This window comes from Arachis ipaensis, chromosome B1 (genome assembly GCF_059453495.1).
Source record: "Arachis ipaensis isolate K30076 ecotype BB chromosome B1, ASM5945349v1, whole genome shotgun sequence".
NCBI lineage: Eukaryota > Viridiplantae > Streptophyta > Magnoliopsida > Fabales > Fabaceae > Arachis > Arachis ipaensis.
In genome coordinates this window covers 34,109,925-34,126,758 of record NC_142436.1, presented here as the reverse complement: position 1 = coordinate 34,126,758, position 16,834 = coordinate 34,109,925, and the positions used below count along the sequence as shown (strand labels likewise).

The 16,834-nt window shown below is 37.6% G+C and overlaps 1 long non-coding RNA gene across 1 annotated transcript; it reads left to right on the top strand.

The window, feature by feature from the left end:
- The first annotated feature begins 5,971 nt into the window (after nt 1-5,971).
- On the top strand, nt 5,972-9,075 carry LOC148576180 (uncharacterized). Its single transcript, XR_015902344.1, has 2 exons — nt 5,972-6,092; nt 8,785-9,075. It is a non-coding gene; the product is annotated as an uncharacterized LOC148576180 (long non-coding RNA).
- The last annotated feature ends 7,759 nt before the right edge of the window (nt 9,076-16,834 follow it).

Genomic DNA, 16,834 nt, shown 5'->3' with positions numbered 1-16,834 from the left:
CCAACCGGATCGAGAACCAACCGGTGATTAGCCGTGCTGTGACAGAGCACGTGAGCATAGTTTTCACTGGAAGGATGGAAGGTAGCCATTGACAACGGTGATCCACCAACACACAGCTTGCCATAGGGGGACGTGCGTGCGTGAACAAGAAGACAGAGGAAAGCAGAGATTCAGAAGACAAAGCATCTCCAAAACTCCAACATATTCTCCATTACTGCACAATAAGTAACTTTTAATTTATGCTCTACTGGTTACTCACAATTCAATTGATAAACATAATTGACTTCCTGACTAAGATTTATAAGATAACCATAGATTGCTTCAAACCAACAATCTCCGTGGGATTCGACCCTTACTCACGTAAGGTATTACTTGGACGACCCAGTGCACTTGCTGGTTAGTGGTACGTGTTGTGAAAAGTGTGATTCACAATTCGTGCACCAGTATGCCTAGCAATGAGGAAGGAGCTAGGGGATGTGGTAACTTGCGAGTGAAGCAAGGGAAAAGGTTATGATCAATGATGATCAGATATGATTATATGAGATATGGAGGATGGCGGTGGAAGTACCGTGTATGCCATGAGCCGAAGGGCTATATTTATTGATAAATGGTTGGTTCTTGATTGGACCATGAGCCGGATGGCTGAGTTCTTGCCAGATACGGCTGAGCCATGTTGATAAATTGGCTAGTTCTAGATTGAACTGTGAGCCGGGTGGCTGAGTTATTGCCGAGTTACGGCAAAGCCATTATGGATTATGGCTGAGTATAAAGGCATATATGATAAATTAACGAATATGATAAATGAATAATGATGAAAAATGTTGAATGTAAGCATGCTTGTGTTTTCTCTCTGGTTGTAAGGTTGACAGGGCACCGATACCCTCTAATGGCGACAGGGCGCAGATACCCTCTAATGGCGACAGGGCGCAGATACCCTCTAATGGTGACAGGGCACATATTCCCTCTAATGATATTAATACGCAACAGAGAGACTGTGCCCAGGTTAGCTACCGGACATGTCGGGTTGGCTTGATAACCGACAGATGATATCATCAGCCATAGGGCAGGCATTCATCATTTGCATATGTTTGAATTGTTTGGGTTTGCCTATTTGTTTTGGATTTCTACATTATATATGCTAAGTTACCTGATTATGTGCTACTTGTTCTACTTGTACCCTAATTGTATATTACTTGCCTGTATTGCTTGTGTTTGTACAACTGAGAGGCCCCTCATGTTGGTGTCGGTGGAGGTTGAGGGCTGTTCTTGATGAGATGAATTGATGATGCGATTGCATGATGATGGAGATCATTAGTTGAGATGATTTGAGCTCCCTGGGTAGACGCAGTGATGTGGTTTCACTAGTTCCAGGGAAGGCATGATATATTGATATAGAATTGCTGAGACAGCACGACTGATGATGGCTTTGTTTATGATTCTGAAATCTGATTCGTGGGAGAGTCAGCGAGTTGGGAGTCATATGAGATGTGATCTACATTTAGTATTCCCTTACGACAGATGCCTATTTATAGATTAGTGAGAATCTAGGCTGGATACTTGGTGAAAAGGAGTTTAGGATGCTTGGTGAGTTTTTATTGCAGTGCATTGTATTTATTTGGCACTTTTACCGTACTGGGAACCCATGGGCCCGGGGTTCTCATTCCGTATATATCTCTTGTTTTTCAGATACAGGTCCAGGTGCTCAGAAGTGAGTTTGTGGGTCGTCTGAGAGACGGCGAAGATCTTTATTTTCTCTACTTTGTGTTTGATTAGAATCTCTCCACCTATGTTTTGAAAAGATTATATTATGTATTGAACTCTTTTGGAACTTGCCTATAGAGGCTCTTATGTTTCCTTTGGGAGAGATTAGGATATACTGTTGTCATCTACTTTCATACTGTACCCTAGCCGGCCTAAACTTCGCGGGTCGCAACTAGTGGCTATTTACTTATGTTATATATATCTATCTGTTATCTATCTCTTAATCTCCTCTACGCCTTGTCCGTATATCGTTTTCGGCTTCACGATTTATCTTTTGTTGTCGAAACGTGAGTGATACGTCTTCGCGATTTTATTTCTACTCTTTTCAGGCTTCTCGATTAATACTCTTTTCGAAATTACCTATATTTATATATCAAAAATCCACCTGAGAGTCGTACCACCGTAATATCATTGACTTATGACTCGAGCATAAGGATTTGAATATTAGGGTGTTACATTATGGTATCAGAGCAGTTCGTCCTCGTGAGCCTGAGGGATGGAACTGCTTATGCTTCAATGCATACTCTGAGTCTGTGCCTGTGCTAGTTAGGGTATCTAACCGATACATCTAGCATGAAGTCCATGAGTGTACTTTTGGTACTTTGAAGCACTATACTTCCGATATTGAAACTGATCAACTTGATATCGATTGTTTGGTGTGTATAGGAACCAGATGGCGCCTCGTGGACCTGGTCGGGGACGTGAGAGAGATCGTACTAGTACTCAGGAACCGGAAATCAACCCGAATAACCCGGTAAACTTTATGGCGGTGTTGGAGAATATGGCTGCTACTATGCAGGCCACTGCGGAGGCTCTTGGGCAACAGATAAACAATAATGGCAATGGTGGAAGTGGAGCTCAGGGCCCGATGACACTGGCAACTTTCTTAAAGGTTAATCCACCTAAGTTCAAGGGAACCACTAATCCGACTGAAGCTGACACCTGGTTTCAGGCCATGGAGCGAGCACTGCAAGCGCAGTTGGTGCCTGAAGAACAGTGTGTTGAATTTGCTACCTATCTGCTCACGGGGGAAGCATCGCATTGGTGGCAAGGGGCCCGACGTCTCCTGCAGCAGGGGAATGATCCTATCACCTGGGGTACCTTCCAAGTGGAATTTTATAAGAAGTACTTCCCGAATTCTGCTAGAACTGTCAAGGAACTTGAATTACTGCAGCTGAAGCAGGGTACAATGTCCGTATCTGAGTATACGGATAAATTTGAGGAGTTATTCAGGTTTTCTCGTATGTGTCAAGGAACCCCGGGAGACTTCGAGGAATGGAAGTGTATTAAGTATGAGGGAGGACTTCGAAGTGAAATCCTGAGCTCCGTTGGACCGATGGAGATTAGGGTCTTCTCCGAACTTGTGAACAAGAGCCATATTGCTGAAGAATGTGTGAGGAAGGCTGTTGAGACGAAGAATGACCGTCAGGAGTCCCACCGCAGAGAGCACAATCAGGAATACCCAACAAGGGGTCAAGAGTTTAAGAGAAGAGGATACCCACAACGTCTTCCCCAAAGGCGAAATGACCTTGCGACAAATAAGAATTCCCAAGGAAAAGGTAGGAAAAAGCAAATAGTGGTTGTTTCAGATGTTTTGAGCTGTCAGAGATGTGGAGATCATCACCCAAATAGACCGTGTCGTTATGGTTCGGGTTTGTGTTACAATTGCGGAAAGCTAGGACATTTGGTCAGAGATTGCCCACATCGGAAGGACCGGGAGACTGCCAGGTCTGATTTTCGTACCTGAGGTAATAAGAAAACTGATAACTCAATTCTTTACCACTTTAGATAATGCTGAAGGCTGGTATTCACTCATAATACATGGTCGAATGAAAAATTATGATCTGTTCTAGATAACCCTAAGTTATCTTAATAGAAGGTTTGGTGAGCATAAGTGATTAGGTAGGCCTTTAACGGAAAGCAACCTCAGAGTGGAATGACTGGTGGGGGATGTCAAAGCCATCATCCGGGAACTCCGTGTCGAGGTAGATTGGGACTTTGCTATGGTTGTAGAGGAGTTGGACACGTGTCCTGGAAATGTCCTAAGAAGGTCAATCGGAATACTACCAAGGGCCAACAACAAGGTCGTGTGTTCACTACAACAACGGGTGATACCGTTAGATCTGACGGTTTGGGAATTGGTAAGCGAAAGATCGGTAACAACGTGTTAAAAGTACGATTAAGTTGGTATGTGGTTTTGGCTATCATAGATAGAAATCTAGTGAATGCCAGTCATGCTAAGTTGTGGTTGTGAGGAAGTAAGTGATAGAACTCGTACTAGACGAGAGATCAGAATAAAGCAGCGGAAACTTGTGGAAGCAGTAACACAGGATAGCTACGAATAAGAGCTGTAAAAGTTTACTATAGTATCTTATGTTTGAATACTAGAAGGGTTAAGCGGGTTACTACAAGTAATGATCCCCAATAGTTGGAATTGATTGCGGCTGCGAGCTTTGATGGTTCTAAAGCGGATGAGGAAATTATCATTGATGCATAATTGGATTTAGATGATGAGAGAGTGCAAGTTGTCGTGTTTGAGAGATGAGTACCATGATGTTTGGTCATAGTGACCTTGGAATTAGATTGAGATTTATAATGATTGGTTTTGAAAGACGAATGTGAAAACCACTAAATTGGAATGCTGATGCGGTACTGAGATTGGTTTAAGGAAACCCGTGACGGGTGGTAAACTCCAATTTTTGGGGAGGTACTGTTGAAAATTTTTCCCAAGAAATTGAAAGAGCGTTGGTTATGGTTTTGAGGATGATTTTTTATATGAGTAACGTTAACAAAAGAGATGTGTCTCGAATGCTTTTATAGATTATTAAAGGAAAGCGGATTCTTATAATTTTGTTAAATTGTTATTTCAAACTCATTTGCTTTCCAGAAATGAAAGGGTTTTTGATTGATGAGTCGGAGGCTTTATAACAGCAAGTCATGTGGAAATTCGAAGGTTTGAGAATAAGAAAGTAAGTTTGGAGTTTATGCTTGGAGTTGAGCTGTGATTAGTGGTAATTGGCTTGGCAGAGAGAGAGGATAGTGATGGAGTATCATTAAGGTGTGGTGATGATCTTTGATTGATTATAGTGATGGGGGACGATGGCTATGATTAACGACGATGGTAATATTATTGATGACATGATTTGAGATTTAATAGGGTGAGTTGATGAGACGATAAAAGTAAGGAACGAAACTATTGGTCGGCGTTGGACAAATGACCGAGAACCTCGAATATAGAGAAATCAGAGTGCGGCAATGGAAGCGCGCAGAATAAAAGGACCTTGGGACTGTTATGCGTTGGATATAGAGGCAGACTACGCTCGCGTACTCGCAGTGATGGATGGAATTTTCGAGGGCGAAAATTTCTGTTAGGGGGGTAGAATGTAATACCCGGTCTAACCGAAATTAATTAAATAATAAGTTAAATAAGAGCGAATATGGTTGGAAGATTTGGCAATTGGAATTTGATAATTCAAATATGATATTTGGATTCAGTGAATTTTTTCGAGTCGGAAAACATAGTTTTCTGCGTAAAAGCGCGCAGTGGAATTTTGACCGGCAGTACCGGCTGAGATCTGTCTGGTACTACAGCTGAGGAAATTGATTATGGGTAAATAAGATTAATAAATGAGGAACTATAATTAGGGAAGGTAGAAATATTTAAAGTGCAATTTAGAGCGCTAATCTTAAAGGTTTTGGCCCAAAATTGGGTCAATGGGCAAAAATAAGTAAACCGGGCCTAAGTGGGCCCAAGACCCAACATATATAAACATTAGTTATGAGCATTTCAGCTCATTTTGCCCTAAAGAAGGGGTGTTGGGCGCTGAAATTGGGAAGAGAGAAGAGAAGAGAGAAAACCTAACTCTCTTTGATCTTCAAACCACCATAACTTGAGCTATGGAGCTCCGATTGACGAGCCGTTTGCAGCCACGCGTCGCTCTTCTCATCCTCTACAATTCTATCTAAGTTTTGTGGTGAGTATTCCATTCATCTCTGCCCAGTTTTCGAAATTCCCCACTGTTACACGTTTTTGGGTAATTAGTGTTGAAATCTTGTGATTTTGGGTGTTTAGGGATACTCCAACATGGATTCTAAGTGGGTTCTATCCCTACTTCATATGGGCTAAGGTAAGAAGTGCTCAAACCCTTGTGACTTGTCATTTTTATGAGCCCTAGGTTGATGTATGTATGTGATATTGGTTATGTTAGTGTATTTGGTGATGTTGGTGCACAATTGGGAGATTGGTATTGCTTGAGGAGCTTTGGTGAGGCTTGGAGCTAAGGTTGGTGAAGACTTCCAAAGAAGAGGATCAATTGGTTTGGCTACAAGAGGTACGGTTTAAGTTTCATTTAAGTACCGTGTGTTGTGATGAGAATTCCTAGGCTAGATGCCCCTAGGATTAAGTTTGGATTGTGTAAATGGTTGGTGCTAATATGCATAGTTGGTATGTAATGTGAATTAATGATTTGGGTTGAGAATTGTGTGGCCTTGTATGCTTGGTGTATTGAGAATTTGATGTACTGGGTAATGAGTATTGATTTGTGGTTTATGCATTTAAATTATGATATTGGGCCGGAGGCCGAAAAAAGGTAAGAAAGGTAAGTTGATGTGTGCATTGTATGATGACACAAGTGATTGGATGAATTTCAGATAATGAATATATGAATGATTGGGTTGGTTATTGAATAATAAGGTTTGAGGAGTTGAGGTATGGGATTTGGTAAATTTGGGTGCAATTATATAGATGAGGTATGTTGGTTTTGGTTGAGATATATTATATGGTCATATATGTGATTATGATTATTGATGCCTTGATGGTATGATGATGCATTAGAGATATGTTTGTCGTGATATATGCTTGAGGAATGATTAAGGTTGATTTGTGGGTAAAGCCACGTGATAGTGAGTACGATATTGATTATGTATAATGATGGTTGATTGGAAATAGTGTTGTTGAAATTTGGCATGAGAAAGAGTATATGATATGTAAATGTGTTTGAGTTTGAGAAAGTGTCAATGTGCGAGTTGAGGAGGCTTGATGTTGCTTTTGGTATATTTTGATTGATTTCAAAGAAAAGGCTGAAATTGGCATGTTTTGATTGATTTTGAAAAGAGTTGAAAATGACTTGTTTTGAAAATGGCACTTTGTGGTTTTGTATGGAAACATGGTTTTGGGGCATACTTTGACGGGACATAACCTGGACTACGGATCTCTGTTTTCTGCCAAATCTATTTAGAAATGAAATTGGATCCGGGATGTCCATGCCGTTCGAAGGACGGGTGAAAAACAATTTAAAATGAGAGAGTTATGTCCGTCGGAAGATTGGGGGTTGAATCTGTAAATTCTGTAGCTTTTAACTTAGAAAATTTTTAGCAGAACGACCCTACGCGCGTAGGCGCACCTGGCGCGTGCGCGCCGTTCTTCCAGAAAGCACCATCCACGCGTGCGCGTGGTGTGCGCGGGCGCGTCGATGCGCTGTACCAAATGCCCAGCTATTTTCCAGAGAGTTGTGCCAGGGTCGTGCCAGTTTTGTGCCTGGGCGCAAGAGCACCCATGCGTACGCGTGGCTGACGCTTGCGCGCCGTTTGGATATTTTTCAACCCGCGCGTTCGCGCGTATGACGCTTGCGCGTCGATGAGTTTTTGGCCATCCACGCGTGCGAGTGGAGTGCGCGTACGCGTGGCCCTATTTTCATGCCAAAGTTGATTTTTGAGTTTTTAAAGCCAAACCTCATACTTTTAAGCCTCCGATCTCACCCCTTATGTATCAAATCATTATGGTATGCCTAGCAATGAGGAAGGAGCTAGGGGATGTGGTAACTTGCGAGTGAAGCAAGGGAAAAGGTTATGATCAATGATGATCAGATATGATTATATGAGATATGGAGGATGGTGGTGGAAGTACCGTGTATGCCATGAGCCGAAGGGCTATATTTATTGATAAATGGTTGATTCTTGATTGGACCATGAGCCGGATGGCTGAGTTCTTGCCAGATACGGCAGAGCCATGTTGATAAATTGGCTAGTTCTAGATTGAACTGTGAGCCGGGTGGCTTAGTTATTGCCGAGTTACGGCAAAGCCATTATGGATTATGGCTGAGTATAAAGGCATATATGATAAATTAACGAATATGATAAATGAATAATGATTAAAAATGTTGAATGTAAGCATGCTTGTGTTTTCTCTCTGGTTGTAAGGTTGACAGGGCACTGATACCCTCTAATGGCGACAGGGCGTAGATACCCTCTAATGGCGACAGGGCGCAGATACCCTCTAATGGTGACAGGGCACATATTCCCTCTAATGATATTAATACACAACAGAGAGACTGTGCCCGGGTTAGCTACCGGACATGTCGGGTTGGCTTGATAACCGACAGATGATATCATCAGCCATAGGGCAGGCATTCATCATTTGCATATGTTTGAATTGTTTGGGTTTGCCTATTTGTTTTGGATTTCTACATTATATATGCTAAGTTACCTGATTATGTGCTACTTGTTCTACTTGTACCCTAATTGTATATTACTTGCCTGTATTGCTTGTGTTTGTACAACTGAGAGGCCCCTCATGTTGGTGTCGGTGGAGGTTGAGGGCTGTTCTTGATGAGATGAATTGATGATGCGATTGCATGATGATGGTGATCATTAGTTGAGATGATTTGAGCTCCCTGGGTAGACGCAGTGATGTGGTTTCACTAGTTCCAGGGAGGGCATGATATATTGATATAGAATTGCTGAGACAGCACAACTGATGATGGCTTTGTTTATGATTCTGAAATCTGATTCGTGGGAGAGTCAGCGAGTTGGGAGTCATATGAGATGTGATCTAGATTTAGTATTCCCTTACGACAGATGCCTATTTATAGATTAGTGAGAATCTAGGCTGGATTCTTGGTGAAAAGGAGTTTAGGATGCTTGGTGAGTTTTTATTGCAGTGCATTGTATTTATTTGGCACTTTTACCGTACTGGGAACCCATGGGCCCGGGATTCTCATTCCGTATATATCTCTTGTTTTTCAGATACAGGTCCAGGTGCTCAGAAGTGAGTTTGTGGGTCGTCTGAGAGACGGCGAAGATCTTTATTTCCTCTACTTTGTGTTTGATTAGAATCTCTCCACCTATGTTTTGAAAAGATTATATTATGTATTGAACTCTTTTGGAACTTGCCTATAGAGGCTCTTATGTTTCCTTTGGGAGAGATTAGGATATACTGTTGTCATCTACTTTCATACTGTACCCTAGCCGGCCTAAACTTCGCGGGTCGCGACTAGTGGCTATTTACTTATGTTATATATATCTATCTGTTATCTATCTCTTAATCTCCTCTACGCCTTGTCCGTATATCGTTTTCGGCTTCACGATTTATCTTTTGTTGTCGAAATGTGAGTGATACGTCTTCGCGATTTTATTTCTACTCTTTTCAGGCTTCTCGATTAATACTCTTTTCGAAATTACCTATATTTATATATTAAAAATCCACCTGAGAGTCGTACCACCGTAATATCATTGACTTATGACTCGAGCATAAGGATTTGAATATTAGGGTGTTACATTACACGTGTAGAGGCTTCTCTTGGAGTTGATCGCCAGTTTGTAACCTGTTTCTGACGTTTAACTCCACTTTGCAACCTGTTTCTGGCGTTTATCACTACAACAAATAAGGCTTTTCGCAACGGTCAAAAAACCATTGCCGTAGATTGAAAAACTGTTTCCAAAACTTTAGGCAACGCTTTGGCAACGGTTTTTGACCAGTGGTATATGTGGCCGTTACCAATGCTCAAAGGCAACGGTTTTTTACCTAAGACAACGGTAACAGAAAAACCGTTGCCACAGTTAGTGGCATAGACAACGGTTTTGACGAAAAATTTTAAACAACGATTTTGATCCGTTACTCAATAAGCAACGGTTTCGAACCGTTCCTATTAACATGACAATGGTTTAAAACCGTAGCTTGATAGGCAACGGTTTTAAACTGTTGTGGTTTTATTATTCACATAGCCAACGATTTTAAACCGTTACCGTTGGTGCCAGGTTTCGGCAATGGTTTTAAAACCGTTGCCAGTTTATAGCCATCTAGAACAACAGGTTTTAAAAATTTGACCTTAATCAAGTTCGATTTCCCCTTCAACATAGTTTTCCTGTAAACATAAAAAAAAATCAAATATAAAACTACACATCTTTAATACTAATTCACTTTTAAAAAATATAAGTAATTCATAACCAGATTTTTTAACAAAAAATTCACTTTTAAAACTAGTTTTTAGAAATCTTATTTTCAAAAGTGATATATAACTGATAAACCAAACAGTACCCAACTAGCCAAAATTGGGTTAAAAAATTAAAACAAAAACCATAGCTAAGCTCCTAACACAATAATAGTGGACTTGTACCAAAGGCCAAACTGCTTTAAATGTGGGACCAATAATCTAGTTGTGTTCTGAAAAAATATCCTCTTATATTAAAAATTTGCTATTGACTGAATTAATTGATTAACACCTGTGGTAAAAACTTTAAAATTTATCTCATAAAATGTATGTGAATTTAGGCAATTTGTTTAATAGATTTCTCCACCGATTTTTGAGACAAGAGGAAGAATTAAAAAGTGAGTAAGTTAAAGGAAGAAATAAAATATTTTACAAAAGCAGGCAAAAGGATAATTACCAAATCAAGAGAAGACAGTTCTAATTAAAGACTCGATAGAGGAAAACGACTCAGCAATAGCATATTCAGCTTTATACATTGCTATGTTGCAAACCCTGTTTTATTGCTCAACTGTGCAAAGCAACACATTCATCACCCATTGCATTTTCTTCTTCGCTTCCTTCACATTTATATTTATAATTCCTCTTATAAGAACCCACTATTTCCATAAACTTATGCCCCATTGTTCAGTCTTTGTTTACATTTCCCCAACAAAGAAAAAGACTTTATTTTCATACTATATTCTTCGCTTATAAATTATTAATGAATTATTATTATTATTATTATTATATCATACATGTGTATAAGACAAATTTAGAATATTCCAAAGGGAATAGGAGATTGCTAGTTTCGTTGAATTAACTTATTAACTTATTTGAATTATTATGAAAATTATCAAGTGCGATAAAAAAATAGGTCTGCTATTTATTTGTGTACCTTTTTTTTAAATGAGTGCTATCCCCACACCTGCATATGAATTTTTAAAAGCTAATGTAAAATAAGTGCTTACACAGTGCTAGCTTGTTGAGTTTTAACTAAACTATGCACAAGGAATAGCTGCAACTTTAATAAATGGGATATACCAGAACATTATGCAATCCAAATTATGCAGTTCACAGTTCACAATTATGCAGTCCAAATTATGTAGTTCACAGTTCACAAACATTACCACTTTCCTTTCTTCTTCTTAAATCCAATAAAAATACCCAAGTCCCAACAGTCAATCAAGCCCTAATTAAGCAACAGCAAATCAGATAAGAAAAACACTTACCATAGATGATAACCCACAAACCACCGATGCAGTGAAGCAGTAGCAACAAAGCAGAAGCGGCGAAGCACAACCCAATGAAGCAGAAGCGGCGAAGCAGAAGCGGCGAGAAGCAGCGAAGCAGAAGATGCAAGGACGCCGCGGAGAACAGAGAAGCACTGAAGCCGCTGAGAGGGGATAAGCAGCGACACCACAGAGAGGGGATAAGCAGCGACGTCGTGGAGAGGAGAGACTCAGCGATGCCGCGGAGAGGAGATACTCAGTGATGCCGGGAAGGAAGAGGTCGCGACAATTTCAGGAAGGACGCAGCGACGATGGTGAGTTGCGATTTAGGGCTTCCTGGTGACTTGCGATGATGGTGCAATTTCGGGCTTCCTGGTGAGCTACGGTTTGATCTCGGATTCTGAAGGCGTGGGTTAGGGTTGATGGTACGGTGGAGGGAGGAAGAGCGCTGTTCTTCGCCCTTTGGTTTAGAAGAAAAGAGGAAAAGTGCGCGTCTCTGATTCTACTGAAGGCCCTTCTTAGTGACAAATTGTTTTAATATATTTATTTATTTATTTTAAAATTGTTTTAATTTTATTTTTATATTAATATTTGTTATATATTTATAATAAAAATAAATAATATTTATTATAAATTTATTTTAACTTTATGTTTTCAAAATATAATTTTTTTGTATATTTATAATAATAATATATAATATTTATTGTAAATTTATTTTAATTTTATTTTTTAAAAAATAATATTTGTTATTTATTTATAACAATAGGTTTTGAGTATTTTATAAATTCAGTATTTATAGAAAAAATAGTTTAAATTTATATAATTATCTGAAATTATTTTTATTGGTATTATTTAATTTGTATAATTATTTAAATAATATTAGATAATGGTTGTTTCATAAACAACTGTTGTAATGGTTGTAAAACCGTTTTTTAAAATAGTCAAAGAGAACGGTTTTATTTTGTTACTATAGCATAATGAAAAATTGAACTTCAACAGCAACACTGTAAAAACCGTTGTCTGAGACTATCTAATAGAACGGTCTTAAAGTGTAGCATTTCGGCAACGGTTTTAATGCGTTTCTTTTGTACAATACTTTAAACAACGAAAAAAAAATCGTTGGCTAAAAATAAATCATTGTAACGGTTATGAAACCGTTCTTTAAAATAGTCAAAGGGAACGGTTTTAATTTGTTGCTATAAAATAATGAAAAATTGAATTCAACAGTAACACTACAAAAAATCGTTGTCTAAAACTATCTAAAAGAATGGTTTTAAGGTGTTGCAAAATTTGGCGTTGCTAAAGGCCATATTTGTGGTAGTTAACTCCAGAATAGGGTAGGAAGCTGGCGTTGAATGCCAGTTTGCATCATCTAAACTCGGGCAAAGTATAAACTATTATATATTGATGGAAATTCCTGGATGTCTACTTTCCAACGCAATTAAGAGCGCATCATTTGGAGTTCTGTAGCTCTGGAAAATCCACTTTGAGTGCAGGGAGGTCAGAATCCAATAGCATCTGCAGTCCTTCTTCAACCTCTGAATCTGATTTTTGCTTAAGTCCCTCAATTTCAGCCAGAAAATACCTGAGATCACAGAAAAACATACAAACTCATAGTAAAGTCCAGAAATATGATTTTTATTTAAAAACTAATTAAAATATATTAAAAACTAACTAAATCATACTAAAAACTATGTAAAAATAATGCCAAAAAGTGTATAAATTATCCGCTCATCAGTTCATATAGGATTAAGTGGGATACTTGAGCTAATCGAAGATCTAATTTACTAGTCTACTTAACCATATAAATCCTACCCTTACCCTAACCCCATTACAACCCTCTAAAGACCTCATGATATTTGCGTTCATGCATCGAGTGTTGTTGATTGTTAGATGACTAGCAAATCCTAGAAAACATGATTAAAGGAGAATTGCGTGATTAAGTCCTAAACACTGAGCGATTAGAGCATATACACATCCGGTGAGGGGTTCGATCGCTCAATTTTATGATTCCATCTATTGTCCTGTGTTTTCTTGCAAGTTATTGAAATTAATTTTTAAAAATTTTAAATTAAATCTTTGGACATCGATCATCTTGCATTAATTCCTTGCCTTGGCCCTAATGATCTAGTTTGGATTAATTGGAAATCTCTTGTTTATTTTTGCCAAACTCAATAGGGAATCATAGTATAGACATAGGTAGTTAACATTTTGCATAGTTGCATGCACATAGATAGTTGCATTGAATAAGTTGCTTGCCCGTTTATCCTTCTCCTTTGATTGTGATTAGCATGAGGACATGCTATTATTTAAGTATGAGGGAATTGATGAATCCATATTTGATGATAAATTTTGGTTTGATTTGAGTGGATTTCATCATATAAACCCACATTTATTCACCTAAATAGCATGCTTTTGTGTTTTCTCTCTAAGTTATGTCCAATTGTGAAAACATGTTATTTTGTACTTAATTTAATCAATTTTATTCCACTTTCATTCCATTCGAGGCCTTGATATTTTTTTATGAGTGATTTCAAGTGTAATAGATAGGAATGGCTTGATAAGAGTGGAAGAAAAGCATGCAATTGGGAGAAAACATGAAGAAAACAAAGGAGAAGCACACAGCCAAGTGTGCATACGCACCAGTCCCTGTGCGTATGCACAAGTGCAGAAATCAGCAAGTGTGTGTATGCACAACTTCGGTGCGTACGCACAAGAGGAAATCAGCAAGTGTGCGTACGGACACACCTGTGCATACACACAGGTACCAGCGCGTGACTTCATTAAAAAGTCACATGGCTCGCGATTTTGAGGACATTTTGGCCCATTTCTGAAGTTGCTGAAGCATATAAGGAGGCTAGCAATATACCTACTCATATCATACTTCATACAACACACTTAGGGTAGTTTTAGGTAGTTTTAGGTTAGATTTTCTCTCAACTCTCTTAGGGTTTTTAATTAGGGTTCGTAAAATTTTATAGTTTCAAGTTTTGATCTTGGATTCTAGCTTATTTCCTTTATAAGTATTTCTTAATTTTATCTTTCATTTCATTACTTGTTCAACACTTTCTTATATTTTAATTTCCTTTATCGATATATATATATATATATATGCTTTTGCAATTTTGAGTTCTAGTTAATGAATTTTATGTTTGATGGTTATTTTATGTTTGTTGAGTTGCCTTTATAGATTTTGATCATTTGGTTGTTCATAGGTTTTATCATTTTCCCAATTTTGCTATGTTTTATGATTATGCCCACCATGTGTTTGATGAAATGTCAATTTTGATTATGGGGTAAATTTTCACCCCTTAGCTTGGGAAAATGAATTTATGGAATACTAGAGTCATAATGTCTGACATTTAGTGATAATTCTTGGGTTGTTAGTTGTTATTATTTCTACTAACGCTAGCTTTTTACTAAGGTAATTAGTAAGTTAGCTAGGATTTGTGGATTAATAACAATTATGCTCACTTGACTTACTCTTCGATGTTAAGGGTTGACTAGGTGAGATTAATCCATCACAATTATCATAGTTGTGGTTATGGCAAGGAATGAATTCTATAACTCATCCCAAGTCAAGATTTCATTTATATTTTGAACCGCATTTTTATCATTTTAAAGCATTACTTGTTTATATTACATAGATAGTTCTTTTATTCCTTTATCAGTTTATTAATTACAATTTTGATCGTTCTCTTATTTCTTTAATTGTTCGCCTCATTATTGAAAACCCTCTTCATTTAGCGACCAAAATTGTATGCTCATTGCCACTAGTTCCTAGGGAAGACGACCCGAGGTTTAATTACTCTCAGTTATATTTTGTATTTGAATTTAAACTTTGATTGGGAGGGTGACTTGACGGTTTGGACTATGCTACCAATGAGAAAATTGTTTTGCTAAAATTCCGAACCGTCGTTTCCTTCTCTATCAATCACCAATCAATATTGGACATCAATGACTCTCATTGTCACTAACCATGACATGATAATTACAAAGAACGAACCCAATTTGTCAACCTCTAAATGGTGAGGTAAGTCAACCGGGCTTAATTAATCTTAATCCATAGGTCTTACTCATTAATGGAAACAAGATTAATTATAATCTCTATATTATCAATCATTTCGGATATTAGTAACTCAAGGTCACCTAAGTCCTCAATTCCAAATCAAAAGGGCTAAAAATCTACTCTAAAACTAAAGAAGGCATTTTAATAAAGGTTTAATTACTCTGTTGGTCCCTATAGTTTTGCAAAATTTTTAATTAGGTCCCTATACTTTTTTTTTCCTTTTAATTAGGTCCCTGCACTAATTTTTTTTCAATTAGGTCCTTCCTAGTAGTAATTGACTTAATTTTATAGGGACCTAACTAAAAAAAATTTGGTATAGGGACCCAAATAAAAGGAAAGAAAAGTGTAGGGACCTAATTAAAAAAAATTTGGTGCAAGGACTCAATTAAAAGAAAAAAAAGTACAGGGACCTAATTAAAAATTTTGCGAAACTATAGGGACCAACAGAGTAATTAAGCCTTTAATAAACACTTGGAAAGTATAAAAAGAAAGCATAGTAAATTGCAAGAATAATAAAATCTAAAACTACCAAATGCAAGAAAGTAATAACAATAACTCAAACAAGAATCAAGAAAATATAAAATATCAAATTACATTAATAAAAATTAAAATTAACAAGAGAGTTCATAAGCTAAAATTAACTAAAATTTAAAGAATCTAATAAGCAAGACTAGGAAAATTAAGACAATAGAACAAGAAACTAAACCTAAAATCCTAAATTCTAAAGAGAAGAGAGAGCTTCTCTCTCTAGAAACTAACCTAAAACATGATATAAACTAACATTATTGCTCTCCCCCTTGATCCTCCTTGAGTTTAGCTTCAAATACTTCAGAAATGAGTTAGATTTGGCCCAAGAAATCCCTGAAATCGTGACCCACGTGTTCACTTAAGTGAATCACTTGCTATTACTTACACGTATGCATCTGCCATACGTACGCGCAACCTGGAGAACTTGTAAAAGATGCGTACGCGCAAAGGATACATACGCGCAACTTAGAATTTATGCGTACGCATAAGGCATGCTTATGCACAACCGTGAGGAACTCCTATCTTTATTTCTTCATAAATTCTCCACTTTTGCATGCTTTTTCTTCACTTCTTTAATCCATTATTGTCCTATTGAACCTGAGATCACTTAACAAATACGTTAAAGCATCGAATGGGAGAAAAGTGAATTAAATTTGGCAATTTAAAGGTCCAAAAAATATGTTTTTAACATTAAAGCACAATTAGGAAGAATTCACAAAAATATACAATTTCAATGAATAAATGCAAGATAATTTGATAAATTCTACTCATTCCAATCCAAAATTCATCATAAAATATAGATTTATCATTAGGCAATAAGATTCAATAGAGACACCATTGGACTTGATTGTGTTAAAAAACTTGATGTAAGAAAATCGTCGGTTAGGAATTTTCACAAAATAATTCCGTTGCAAGTATAGTTCCAAACCGATAGACAACCCTCAATCAAAGTTTAATTTGTTTGTCGCAAGTACAAACCCAAAAAAAACCTAAAGTATTTA